The sequence below is a fragment of the Mus caroli genome, unplaced genomic scaffold (genome assembly GCF_978045245.1).
Source record: "Mus caroli unplaced genomic scaffold, Mus_caroli_1 scaffold_12, whole genome shotgun sequence".
Classification (NCBI taxonomy): Eukaryota; Metazoa; Chordata; class Mammalia; order Rodentia; family Muridae; genus Mus; species Mus caroli.
In genome coordinates this window covers 2,385,679-2,400,896 of record NW_028227267.1, presented here as the reverse complement: position 1 = coordinate 2,400,896, position 15,218 = coordinate 2,385,679, and positions in this window count along the sequence as shown.

Here is a 15,218-nt window from a genome sequence, read left to right as displayed (position 1 = left end):
GAAACCATCGCAGTGGGACATTTTAGATCAGTTCCTTATTGTCAACATGTCTACAAGAAAAATACCAAGGTAGACAACACGAAGAATGTTTAAAGAAGCCACAGGGACTCATATTCTATGTTTATCTAAATCAATATGAAGTAATGCTACCTAGGGGTGACAATGCTCCCCCAGGACCACAGACTACCTAACAAAATCTCCAGCTGCAGACATGAGAAACCTCTGGAGTTATTGGTCAGGAGACTCCAAGACTCCCAAAATAATGCAGCCAATTAATTGCCACTGACTTTGGTTACCGTACAGAATTTTAAGACAAGTTGCTACTTCTGAAGACGCCATGCACTTCTGACACAAGGTTTCAAGGAACTAAGCTGAGATTCTTTTGAAAGCCACATGCCAGGGGACTAGCTTTCATGGTACTTCAAAAGGACTATGCAAGCTATCAATGGAGAAAAGCAATCAGTACTCCTATCCAGATGTTACATCTACAAACCACAGTGATGACAAACATGACAAGATATCCTCAAAGGTACAAAGGTGGCATTTATGTCTTGGTCTTAACCAATAACTGTATCATTGGACTTTAGGCTTGCTCAATAAAAATGGATTTATTCATGTTACAGTAAATCTACCCAACTAGCTAGAGGATAACCTATAATTGCCATTTTCCTAATCCAGTATAATTTCTGTATGCATTCTAAATACTTATCCGTATACTCACATGTAGCCCTCATTCCTTATCAAAGAAGCTTCCTTTTGCAGAAGACAGACAGGATACTATACAGAAACCCAAACTATTCAAAACTGCAGAGAACTGACCATATTGTACCTAACCCTAACACACCTCTAACGACCCTTCTATCAAAGGCTCAGTGAGTCTTCAAAGAGGAGGCAGAAAGCCTGGAAGAGAAAGAGGACCTGGAAATTTGCTTTAAGGTTATATCTTCTATATAAAACAATAAAGAGTTATAAATATGAAACCCTAAACCAGACTGGTACAATGACAATATTAGTTTATATGCCAATAAGGATTAGGGAGATCTCACACCTCACTCATAGATGACAAGCTACAACAATTAGTCTTGCACAGAGATGTGCCACCTAAGTATTTGTCTAATACCAAATGGATGCTCAGTCTTAGAAACATATGCATATAATCATCACTGAATAGACTCAGTGGGTTATATTGAATATCCATATGTATGCATATATGTAGCATAGACAAGCAGAAAAATCCATTATATAAATATTTTTAAAGTATGTCTATACTATCTTCTAGGTTCTATATCTTGTATTTAGCTATTAAACATGGATAGCTATACTGAAAAAAATCAACCCATAATTCATGTCTCCCTTGCTCTACATCCATCCATTCATTCTTCCATTTATGCATCTACTATCCATACTGCACTTCTAACCATTCATTTCTCACCCATCCCTACTCCAACATTCACTCATTCATTATTCTTCCCTTCTTCCATCCCTCACTCACTCACCCATCAGTCTAAGCAAACTATTATGTGTCAGGTATGAGTATAAACATCACAAATTGTGATATGGTCCCTGTAATCAGGAGGACTTACAACCCTGAGAGAAGTCACACACTTTATGAGGGCCCAACCACCCAGCCTTTCCCAAGCATATTCCACAAGTTCTGTACCTAAGATTCCTTAAGAGAGAGTGGGAGAAGTCTCACCTCCATTCTCTGTACTGACCGCATACTTCACATAATTACCTTTGCCATGGTAACCACATCCAGAAGGAACTTCCAAACTTTGCAGCTCACTGGATGACAAGCTCTGAACCCAGACCCTGGGAGCTTCAAAGCAAAGTGATCAGTTGTATAGGGCAGAGCCAGATGCCCAGGTTCAGTTGTGATTCTGGACTTTAGGGAAATGATTTCACATCTCAATATAGAAGGCTTTTAAAAAGGTGTAAAATGTGAATAATTAAAGAATTTACTTCAGAGGCTCAATGAAAAGATGAAATGAGATCCTGCTCCACACAGATGAAGAAGAATGCCTGATTTATAGTAAACACTCAGTGAAGGTTCATGTTAAACACACATTAAGTAGTGTGCTTCTGAGAATCAGCTTATGGGAGAGACTATGGACTTTGGGCTGGGAATGAAGGAAAGTGTGTTACAGCAGAGAACTAAAAAAGAGAAAGATGGGATATGGATAAAGGGAAAACAGTAACCTGTGTATCCTCCTGAGCATTCAGGGGTCCCCAAATACCCTAATCAGTAACTTCTGTTTCTTTACCACATGTCTGACCCTGAGATACAAGCTCTGACCTTTGAGACTCTGAACAATCTCACAAGGTTGCAGGTACCTGTCTCACTTTCTGGATAAGCTGTAGAATTGACAAGAGTTTAAACATCTTCTCCCATATCCTACACATGTGGCAGAGCCAGAACTTCAAACTGGCTTGAATGGTGCTCCCTCTTCTGCTCCCTCTGAACCAGATAGAGCTTGCACACCTAGTAGATTGCATACTGTACCAATTGCCACCCTTAGGGGAAGGAATCCAAGCATAGCCTTTGTCCTCACTCAGAGGCCAACTTCAATCTCTGGTCCCTCTGTACTAAAATGGACACTGTCCACAGGGAAAGCCCAGGGTCTTAGCACCCCCTGAGCCCTAAAGAAGAGGCTGTATTTCCACTTGCTTTATGAACATTAGCCCTAAAATGATGCCTCACCCAAAAATGTCACCATCTCTAGAAATCCTGAGCTGTAGATTGTCTCTGATGAAAAGAGAGTGGGCTGCACATAACTTTAGCAGAGCTAAATGCTTTGGTTGTTTTTTCTTCTCAAAAGCATACTCCAGCTCACATCTTTAATGCTTTTATTTTACAGTTTGTAGCAAATTAATTAGAGAATAAAGCAGTGCCATTTAGTATTTGCTGCATTTCCAGTCAATTTGAATTTGAAATCCAACACAAAGCACAGCATTGTTATAGCTGGTCTTTTCTCTCTCCATCTGACAAACTAGCTCATTAACTGCTAGAGCTGACAGTTTAGCAAACTCACCCCCACAGGGCACAATTCTCTGATTTTTTTTTAAAAAGCTGTATACACACACACACACACCAACCAGGGACTGTAGCTACCCACCATAATCTCCCTGTCTCTTTGCTTTCAAATCCTCAAGATTGCCAGCATCTTGCATGTCTGTGTAGCTCACTTGGGAGATTAAAAAAAAAATTAAAACAATGCTAATAGCAGAATAACTTATGCTAATAAGAAGAAAAGGAAGCAATTCTGTGTTGGAAAAGTCCTGCTTGTTGGTGGGCTTTGTGAAAAGTCCCCATCTGCCCACATGTATGACTGATGAAGCTATTCCTAGTAGCAAATGTCCTTTGTTTCAGGGTTGTGGAGAGAAAGATGGTCACTAGTATTAATACAATTTTTCCTTTCATGCCTGATTCAGTCTGAGCTCATTTGTGTTCTGTCCTTCCCCACCTGAGGCAAAATGCAGAAGAGCAAGATGAGGAGGGAACAAAGGAGATGGGCTGAAAGATCTCAGGTCCATCACGAAGGGGCTTTTGTGGAATCAATTTTATCATTCATGAAAAAGGACCAGGAGAGGAGGAGCAGGGATGGAGTGTAAATCCAAACTCTGATATTCAGAAAAGAAGTCTCTCGCTGAAACATACTAACTGAAAAACAGTTTAATTCATTTTAATTTTTAAAAAAAGCATCTTAAATATTTATTTTCACAATTTAAACTGTTCTGCTATAGTATATGCTCAACAGATCAGCTGGAGAGGAGCCATGGGTTCGCCCCCAGTCTGTGTAACATCATGTGCATGTATAGTGGCAGGCTTTGCCATTCTAACATTCACGCTATATCTGTGACCGCTTCTAATTAGATTTCCTGGCAAGTTTATTGTCAACTCAACACAAGTTAGAGCTGAATCACAATTTAAACAAAGCCTCTGTAACACTAGACTCTAGGCAATCCTGTGGGGCTTTTATAAATTAATGATTGCCGTGGCATGGCTGGTCCCATTGGGGGTGGCGCCTCCACTGGCAAGGTGTTCCTGGGGTATATGTGAAAGCAGGCTGAGCAAGGCAGTAAGCAGCCTTCCTCTGTGGCTTCTGCTTGAGCTCCTGCTTTCTGCCTTGAGTTCCTGCTCTGACTTGCCTGAATGAGGAACAGGAATGGGGACATGTAAGCAGAATTAAGTCCTTTCTCCCTAAGATAAGATGCTCACAGTCATAGTGTTTTATGACAGCAATAAAAGTCTCAACCAAGACATTAATGAACACAGTATGTTTCCTCTGATCTAATTAATACTTTTGTTATGTTGGAAATTCATTTTAAATGGAGCTTTCATCTCATATCTTTTCTTTAACCATAGGGTTGTTTTGTGTTCAGTTTCATTTCCCACTTTAGACTTCCCACCATTTAAACTACATTTTGTAACATGCTAAGTATATACAAATAGTTTTAGAATCAAATAGTTTCTATAGACAAATGGTTTTCAGAGTGTGTCCATGAGCTGGTAGTATTAACAGTCCCCTGGACATTTGTGAAAACTGGCAAGGTCAGATGGAACTAGAAAAAAAATCATACTGAGTGAGGTAACTCAGAACCCCAAAAGACAAATATAGATGTATTCAATTACATATTGATGTTAGCTGCCAAGTCTTATTTAAGCAAGCTACAGTCTACAAAACTACAGAGGTTAGGTACAGAGTCAGGGGCTGGGTGTAGAATTGAATCACGAAGAAGGGGAAATAGAATAGATAGTTATGGACTAGGGGAGGGGGACTGGAACAGGAGGAACAAATGGGGAGAAGGGGAGATGAAAAAGGAGACGAGGGAGGGAATACAGGGAGAGACAGCAAAAACTAGGGTCATCTGAGGGGTCATATCTATATCTAATCTCTCTCTCTCTCTCTCTCTCTCTCTCTCTCTCTCTCTCTCTGTGTGTGTGTGTGTGTGTAACCTGAACAGAATCACCAAGACAGAGTGATTATCTGATTATCTCTTATACCAAAGGAAACCTCATGTTCCAGGAATGGGCTATAGCTAATGAAATTTTGGGTGGCCCCATGGGAACTTCCAAACAATACAGACTATTTTCAAAGCTATTGCTTATTCTACACAAACTAATGGCAAAGTCCTATTGCTGCAGATAACAACATCTATACAACTTATTGAAGATGGGTAAGTTGAACATTTGCCTACCTGGAGCCTTTGGCCTTACTGACTAGTGTTTAGAATACTGAAAGGTACTTTGAATGCTACCAAAATAGAGAGGTAAACACAAACCCAGCTACAAACTGTTGGATCTGTAGTGGTGACATGCCTGCACAATGCACTGTTGCAATATTAGCACAAACCTTGTAGGAGTAAACAACCACTTATAGGATTTAAGACCCACTCTATGCGATAAAATCTATTTCTGACACAAGACCCTTAGACTACATAGGCCAGGCACCTAGGGGAAAACCAAATATTACTGCTATGCTCAGGGAATGTAGCAATACAATGACTGCCAACAACATTCTGGTATATCCATAGATCAGTGTCTCACTCAGTCATCATCAGAGAAGATTTTCCTGCAGTAGATAGGATCTAGTAAGAGAAGATTTAATACAGAGATCCACAGTTGGATAATATTCAAAGAGTGAGAGACCTTGAAACACTCAGCCCTAAATGGGTTGATTCCATCAAATCCCTCTCCCCAAGGCTCAGGGAACTCTGCAGAAGAGGAGGCAGAAAGATTGTAAAAGGGGGAAAGAATGGAGGACACCAAGAAACAAGGCCCTCTGAACATAGCAAGACACGTGAAGATATGTAAAAACTGTAACAGCTTAGATGCTCACAAAGACTGAAGCAGCATGCACAGGGCCTGCATGGGTCTGGTCCTGACTGAGTAGATCAAAGAAACAGAAACCCTTATCCCTAACCCAGTAGCTAGCTCCAACTGATAAGCACCTGCAAATGAAAAGTTAATTTTTCTCCAAAGGAGTCTCACTGGGAAAACAAACCACTCTTAATAACAAACCCCGTGCCCAGCAGTTGGGATTCTCTCTCTCTTCTCTCTCTGTCTCTCTCTCTGTCTCTGTCTCTCTCTGTCTCTGTCTCCCTCTGTCTGTCTCCCTCTGTCTGTCTCTCTCTCTGTCTCTCTCTCTCTCTCTCTGTCTGTCTCTTCTCTCTGTGTCACTCTTCTCTCTGTCTCTCTATGTCTCTCTGTCTCTCCGTCTGTCTGTCTCTGTCTCCTCTCCTCTCCTCTCCTCTCCTCTCCTCTCCTCTCCTCTCCTCTCCTCTCCTCTCCTCTCCTCTCCTCTCCTCTCCTCTCCTCTCCTCTCCTCTCCTCTCCTCTCCTCTCCTCTCCTCTCCTCTCCTCCCCTCCCCTCCCCTCCCCTCCCCTCCCCTCCCCTCCCCTCCCCTCCCCTCCCCTCCCTTCCCCTCCCCTCCCCTCCCCTCCCCTCCCCTCCCCTCCCCTCCCCTCCCCTCCCCTCCTCTTCTTGTAGACTCTTTGCAACTATATTATGGATTCTCATCTTTAGTTGCTGTGAGACTTCTCTGTGTGTCTGTCTATATGTGTTGCTTGAGCTCTTTCTTTGGCTCTTTTTATTCTGTTTGTCCTATTCAAGTTTGTTTGTTTTATCTAATTTTATTTATCATGATGATTATTAGATGTCTGTTTGCATGCTACTGCGAAGGAAAACAGAGTGTGGATTTGGGTGGATAGGGAAGTGGGAGGATCCGAGAGAAGCTGGGGAGGATGAACTATAACCAGGATATATTTTACTAAGAAAAAAAAAACTATTCTCAATAATAAAAAAGCAAAAAATAAAAACTTGACAATGTCTCAGCATCAACTGAGGTCTGGAAAACCATAACCTCTCAGTGAGCTTTGTTTACAGAATTTTTTTTTTTTTTTTTGTATCTGTGAATAGGTCTTTTCCAAAATTCTAATAGTCTTTATGAAAACTTGTCAGAGGATGAACAAGTCTAAGGGTAAAGATATTCATCTTGCTTGGAGCAAGCAAACAGCTAGCAGGCTGTTTTCTAGTCTCCTATGGATTTGTATCTAGGGCTTCTTTCTTCCACTAATGTTCTCAGGTCTCATGTCTTCTTCTTTCTTCTGCTTCTTCATCATTTGGGTACATTTCTGTTTAAGAATTTTATTTTTTTAATAAAAAATCGTATATGCTAAGTGTATCTTAAAAATTTGTGTGTCATAAAGTATTATATATTGGTCCTTACATTTGATAGTTTGAGTAGGTATAAAATTGCTAAGTAAGTAGCATTTTTTAATGAGAATTTCACATCCTTGCCAGCATCTGCTGTCACATGAGTTTTTGATCTTAGAGCCATTCTGATTGCTGTGAGGTAGAATCTCAGGGTTGGTTTCATTTGCATTTCCCTGATGATTTAGAATGTTGAACATTTTTAGGTGCTTCTCAGCCATTCAGTATTCCTCAGATAAGAATTCTTTGTTTAGCTCTGTACCCCATTTTTAATAGGATTATTTGGCATCTGGAGTCCAACTTCTTGAGTTCTGTATATATATATATATATATATATATATATATATATATATATATGATATTAGCCCCCTATCAGATTTAGGATTGGTAAAGATCTTTTCCCAATCTGCTGGTTGCCTTTTTGTCTTATTGACAGTGTCCTTTGTGTTACAGAAGCTTTGCATTTTCCGAGGTCCAATTTGTGGATTCTTGATCTTATAGCACAAGCCATTGGTGTTCTGTTCAGGAATTTTCCCCCTGTGCCCATATGTTCTAGGCTCTTTCCCACTTTCTCCTCTATAAGCTTCAAGTCTCTGTTTTTATGTGAAGTTCTTTGATCCACTTAGACTTGAGCTTTGTACAATGAGATAACAATGGATCAATTTGCATTCTTCTACATGCTAACTGCCAGTTGAGCCAGCACCATTTGTTGAAGATGCTGTCTTCTTCCCACTGGATGGTTTTAGCTCCTTTGTCAAAGATCAAGTGACCATATGTGTGTGGGATCATTTCTGGGTCTTCATTTCTGTTTCATTGATCTATCATTTTGTCATTGTACCAGTACTATTCAGTTTTTATCTCAATTGCTCTGTAGTACAGCTTGCTGTCAGGGATGGTGATTCCACCAGAGGTTCTTTTATTGTTGAGAATAGTTTTTTATTTCCTAGGATTTTTGTTACTCCAGATGAAATTGCAAATTCCCCTTTCTAATTCTGTGAATAATTTAGTTGGAATTTTGATGGGGATTGCATTGAATCTGTAGATAGCTTTCAGCAAGATGGCTATTTTTACTATATTAATCCTGCCAATCCATGAGCATGGGATATCTTTCCATCTTCTGAGATCTTCTTTGATTTCTTTCTTCAAAGACTTGAAGTTCTTATCATACAGATCTTTCACATCCTTAGTTAGAGTCACACAAAGGTATTTCATATTATTTGTGACTATTTTGAAGGGTGTTGTTTCTCTAATTTCTTTTGTAGCCTGTTTATCCTTTGTGTAGAGAACTGCCACTGATTTTTTTTAGTTAATTTTATATCCAGCTAAACTTCACTGAAGTTGTTTATCAGGTTTAGGAGTTCTCTGGTGGAATTTTGGGGTCATTAATATATACTGTCATATCATCTGCAAATAGTGATATTTTGACTTCTTCCTTTCCAATTTGTATTCCTTTGATCTCCTTTTGTTGTCTAATTGCTCTGGCTAGGACTTCAAGTACTATAATGAATAGGTAGGGAGAGAGTGGGCAGCCTTGTCTAGTTTCTGATTTTAGTGGGATTGCTTCCAGTTTCTCACCATTTACTTTGATGTTGGTACTGGATTGCTGTATATTGCTTTTATTATGTTTAGGTATGGGCCTTAAATTCCTGATCTTTCCAAGACTTTTATCATGAAGGGGTGTTGGACTTTGTTGAATGTTTTCTCATCATGTAATGAGATGATCATGTGGTTTTTGTCTTTGAGTTTGTTTATATAGTGAATTATGTTGATAGATTTCCATATATTGAATCATCCTTGCATCCCTGGAATGAAGCCTTCTTGATCAAGATGGATGATCGGTTCTTGGATTCGATTTACAAGGATTTTATTGAGTATTTTTGCATCGATATTCATAAGGGAAATTGGTCTGAAGTTCTCTTTCTTTGTTGCGTCTTTGTGCGGTTTAGGTATCAGAGTAATTATGGCTTCATAGAACAAATTGGGTAGAGTACCTTCTGTTTCTATTTTGTGGAATAGTTTGAGGAGTATTGGAATTAGGTCGTCTTTGAAGATCTGATAGAACTCTGCACTAAACCCATCTGGTCCTGGGCTTCTTTTGTTTGAGAGACTGTTAATGACTGTTTCTATTTCTTTAGGGGATATGGGACTGTTTAGATCATTAATCTGATCCTGTTTTAACTTTGGTACCTGACATCTGTCTAGAAAATTGTCCATTTCATCCAGGTTTTCCAGTTTTGTTGAGTATAGGCTTTTGTAGTAGGATTGGATGATTTTTTTGATTTCCTCATGTTCTGTTTTTATATCTTCCTTTTCATTTCTGATTTTGTTAATTAGGATACTGCCCCTGTGCCCTCTAGTGAGTCTGGCTAAGGGTTTAATTATCCTGTTGATTTTTCTCAAAGAACCAGCTCCTAGCTTGGTTGATTCTTCGTATAGTTCTTTTTGCTTCCACTTGGTTGATTTCAGCCCCGAGTTTGATTATTTTTTGCAGTCTACTCCTCTTTGGTGAATTTGCTTCCTTTTGTTCTAGAGCTTTTAGGTATGCTGTCAAGCTGCTAGTGTATTCTCACTCCAGCTTCTTTTTGGAGGCACTCAGAGCTATGAGCTTTACTCTTAGGACTACTTTCATTGTGTCCCATAAGTTTGGATATGTTGTGGCTTCATTTTCATTAAACCCTAAAATGTCTTCAATTTCTTTCTTTATTTCTTCCTTGACTGAATCATCAGTGAGTAGATTGTTGTTCAGCTTCCACGTGAACGTGATATTTCTATCATTTATATTGGTATTGACGATCAGCCTTAGTCTGTGGTTATCTGATAGGGTTCATGGGATTATTTCAATATTTTTGTATCTGCTGAGGCCTGTTTGGTGACTGATTATATGGTCAGTTTTGGAGGAGGTACCATGAGGTGCTGAGAAGAAGGTATATCCTTTTGTTTTAAGATGAAATGCTCTATAGATATCTGTTAAATCCATTTGTTTCATAACTTCTGTTAGTTTCAGTGTGTGTCTGTTTAGTTTCTGTTTCCAGGATCTGTCCATTGATGAGAGTGGTGTGTTGAAGTCTCCCATTATTATTGTGTGAGGTGCAATGTGTGCTTTGAGTTTTAGCAACGTTTCCTTAATAAATGTGGTTGCCCTTGCATTTGGAGCCTAGATGTTCAGAATTGAGAATTAATCTTGGTCATTTTTACCTTTATGAGTACAAAGTGTTCCTCCTTATCTTTTTTGAGAACTTTAGGTTGAAAGTCAATTTTATTTGATATTAGAATGTCTACTCCAACTTTTTCCTTGGGACCATTTTCTTGGAAAATTGTTTTCCAGCCTTTTACTCTAAGGTAGTGTTTGACTTTTTCCCTGAGGTGGGTTTCCTATATGGAGCAAAAAGTTGGGTCCTGTTTACATAACTAGTCTGTCATTCTATGTCTTTTTATTGGGGAATTGAGTCCATTGATATTAAGGAAAAGTCGTTGTTGCTTTCTGTTATTTTTGTTGCTAGAGTTTGAATTCTGTTTATGTGGGTATCTTCATTAGGTTTGTTGATAGATTACTTTCTTCATTTTTCTCGAGCTTAATTTCCCTCTTTGTGCTGACATTTTCCCTTTATTATCCTTTGAAGGGCTGGATTTGTTGAAAATATTACGTAAATTTGGTTTTGTTATGGAATACCTTGGTTTCTCCATCTATTGTAGTGGAGAGTTTTGTTGGATATAGTAACCTGTGCTGGCATTTGTGTTCTCTTAGGGTCTGTATGACATCTGCCCAGGATCTTTTGGGTTTCATAGTCTCTGGAGAGAAGTCAGATATAATTCGGATAGGTATGCCTTTATATGTTACCTGACCTTTTTCCCTTAATGCTTTTTTAATATTTTTTTTCTTTGTTTTGTGCATTTGGTGTTTTGATTTTTATGTGACTGGAGGAATTTCTTTTCTGGCCCAACCTATTTGGAGTTCTGTAGGCTTCTTGTATGTTCATGGGCAACTCTTTCTTTAGGTTGGGGAAGTTTTCATCTATAATTTTATTGAAGATATTTACTGGCCCTTTAAGTTGGAAATCTTCCTTGTTGTCTATAGCTATTATCTTTAGGTTTGGTCTTCTCATTGTGTCCTGGATTTCCTGGATGTTTTGGGTTAGGATCTACTTACGTTTCACATTTTCTTTGATTGTTGTGTAAATGTTTTCTATGGTATTTTCTGCACCTGAGATTCTTTTTACTATCTCTTGTATTCTGGTTGTTATGCTTGCATCAATGGCTCCTGACTTCTTTCCTAGATTTTCTACTTCCCGAGTGGTCTCCCTTTGTGATTTCCTTATTGTTTCTACTTCCATTTTTATATCCTGAATGGTTTTGTTCAATCTTTCACCTGATTGGATGTATTCACTTGAATTTCTTTAAGGGAGTTATTTATTTCCTATAGTCCTCCATCATCATCATGAGAAGTGACTTTAGATCCATATCTTGCTTTTTTTGGTGTGATGGTGTATCCAGGACTTGCTATGGTGGGAGAGTTTGGTTCTAATGATTACAAGTAACCTTGGTTTCTGTTGCTTCTATTCCTATCCTTGCCTCCTGACACTTGATTATCTCAAGTGATCCCTGCCCTCAGTATATCTGATTGGAGTCTGTCCTTCCTGTAATCCCAGTTGATTCGGAATTCCTCAGAGTTCAGCTTTCTCTGTGATCATGTGATTCTGGGATCCTGTGAACCTGAGATTCTGGGTGTGTCAGAGTTCTTGCCAATGGAGTACTACTCAGCTATTAAAAAGAATGAATTTATGAAATTCCTAGCCAAATGGATGGACCTGGAGGGCATCATCTTGAGTGAGGTAACACAATCACAAAGGAACTCACACAATATGTATTCACTGATAAGTGGATATTAGCCCAAAACTTAGGATACCCAAGATATAAGATACAATTTGCTAAACGCATGAAACTCAAGAAGAATGAAGACCAAAGTGTGGACACTGTGCCCCTTCTTAGAATTGGGAACAAAACACCCATGGAAGGAGTCACAGAGACAAAGTTTGGAGCTGTGATGAAAGGATGGACCATCTAGAGACTGCCATATCCGGGGATCCATCTCATAATCAGCTTCCAAACGCTGACACCATTACATACACTAGCAAGATTTTGCTGAAAGGACCCAGATATAGCTGTCTCTTGTGAGACTATGCCGGGGCCAAACAAACACAGAAGTGGATGCTCACTGTCAGCTATTGGATGGATCACAGGGCCTCCAATGGAGGAGCTAGAGAAAGTACCCAAGGAGGTAAAGGGATCTATTTTTTTTTCAGTTTCTGAAGAGTTTTATAACAGTGCATAGTAATAGCACCTCATGCTGAATACATTGACATATAAAATAAACAAAATGGACCCAGAATTGGTATTTCAAAACATATAAGTTAGTCTCTACCCTTCCTTTACTGTATGATCTTCAATAGTTTGTTCATAGTTCCAGGACTCCATTCAATCATCGAGAGGTTTCTTTTAGCCATTCTAACCACTACAAATTTTATGATATTTGCACACACATTTCAAAATGTGTTCAGAATTTGGAGCTATAATAAACCATGTTCTTTCTTTATGCAGTCTTTGAACTTTATTTTTTTTTTCTATTTTTCTTTCCTTAAAACAATCACCCACATTCTATTTAGGCTTTAGGTCTCAGAAAAGCCTTTCTCGTTCAGTGCTAATTTGGCTGTTCTAGTAGAACATACTCAGTCTTCAGCTGGCTGGGACTGCAGACCATGTACACAATGTATCTTGCATGTGAAAATTATAATTAATCTAGTATTGACAGGAATTCCTAAATGTTCATTCATGATGGAAACAGTACTAGAAGAGAGCTAAGTAAAGGGATGAACTTGAGGTTTCCAAGAATTTGTTATTTATATTTAAATATGGAAGGTAGAGACACAACCACCTATTACTAACTGATTATGTATAAATATTATGTATAAATATGATTATGTATAAATATTCATTTTTATTGGAAAATGAACTTCTGGCATGTTTTCATATCCAGTTCAGGAGAGGAAAATTAATAGAACAGTAGTTACTACTGGTTCCCCCAAGCAGTGAATTTAAAATCAAATATTTAATATTTATTCAGCACTTAAAGACTGTAACATGAATATAATTTGATGGAAAAATATATATTCTGAGAAGTAAGATTGTAAGTATAGATGTATTTCAAACAAATTAAGAATCAGCTATGTTCCAAAGAATAGAGCTTTGTAACTAGTTCTCTAAAAATAGATGACAAGAAGTAAGCCAATGAAGTTGATCTCTCTTAGGCCTAAAAGGGAAGAGGTGCAAAGAGAACCTGACTCAAGCATTCATCACTATTGGGCTCATAGTTAAAGGCATGAGATCCAAAATGTTAATAACTCCATGTCATGGCATAAAAATCAGGCATGAAGCACTGTATTAAATATATATATGTGTATATATATATATATATATATATGTTTGATTTTTGCCTTACATGTAAAGATTGTACCTTTAATACAGTGCTTATATGTGTGTATGTGTGTGTGTGTGTGTGTATATATATATATATATATTTCAGCCATTTTTTTTTTTTTTTTTTTGGTTTTTTGAGACAGGGTTCTCTGTATAGCCCTGGCTGTCCTGGAACTCACTTTGTAGACCAGGCAGGCCTCGAACTCAGAAATCCGCCTGCCTCTGCCTCCCGAGTGCTGGGATTAAAGGCGTGCGCCACCACGCCCGGCATATTTCAGCCTTTTAATAGTATAATTTACTCCTTACAAGGTCTTCTTTGAGGGGGTTTGCACAGTGGAAAACATTGATGTAAGCTCTTAAAAACAGCTAGACTCTGATGCACAGGCCCTCCTATGCCACACGCACGCTTTCCATCTCCCAGAAGGTGCACATGCTTCTTGAGAGTCTATCCTTGTGAGTCTACACTTGAAAACACTTTCATCCAACTACCTAGAATTTGCTCAGGTCCCACATTCAGTGTTCTGGACTAGTCTTTCCACCCAGGCTTGCTGGACACCCAACCTCTAGGCTTCAAGCAGGAACCTCCCTGCATGCCTCTTGACCTATGGGTCCCTCTGAAATCATACTCACTGTACTGGTTAGTTTTGTGTCAACTTGACACACCTGGAGTTATCACAGAGAAAGGAGCTTCAGTTGAGGAAATGCCTCCATGAGATCCAACTGTAAGGCATTTTCTCAATTAGTGATCAAGGGGAAAAGGCCTCTTGTGGGTGGGACCATCTCTGGGCTGGTAGTCTTGGGTTCTATAAGAGAGCAGGCTGAGCAAGCCAGGGGAAGCAAGCCAGTAAAGAACATCCCTCCGTGACCTCTGCTCAGCTCCTGCTTCCTGACCTGCTTGGGTTCCAGTCCTGACTTCCTTTGGTGATGAACAGCAGCATGGAAGTGTAAGCCGAATAAACCCTTTCCTCCCCAACTTGCTTCTTGGTCATGATGTTTGTGCAGGAATAGAAACCCTGACTAAGACACTCACGCTTTCCACCCAGGAAGTTCGTGTATATCTTTCTCCATGGTCTAGCCTAGTGAGTCTACCAGATTTCTCCCTCCATGTACCCTCTCTAAACCACAGTTCTACCCTAAACCTCAGGCTAGGACCAGGACATACATTCTATATACAAGTTCAGTCCCCTGTATCTACCTGACGTTATCTAAATTAAGCTTTTTTAAAATGCCATGCCCAGCCTTATCTGCTTGTCCTCTCTTCTGCTCCAACATACTCTGTCCAAATCAGATACAGAAGAAAAGAATAGCACATATCCAGATCTCATCACAAAAAAATACAAACAGAATGAGCAAGCCAGCATCTCTATTCCAAAACTTACCATTTCTGTAGAAATGGTTACCAATGATAAGAACACAGACAAATTCCAGGACACAGAATTTAAAAGTACAACCAAAAACTTAAAAAAATAAGTCAAGGTGATTAAAGAAGATATAAATAGGTAGCTCAGTTGAAGGCAAAGAGAAAGAACGCCA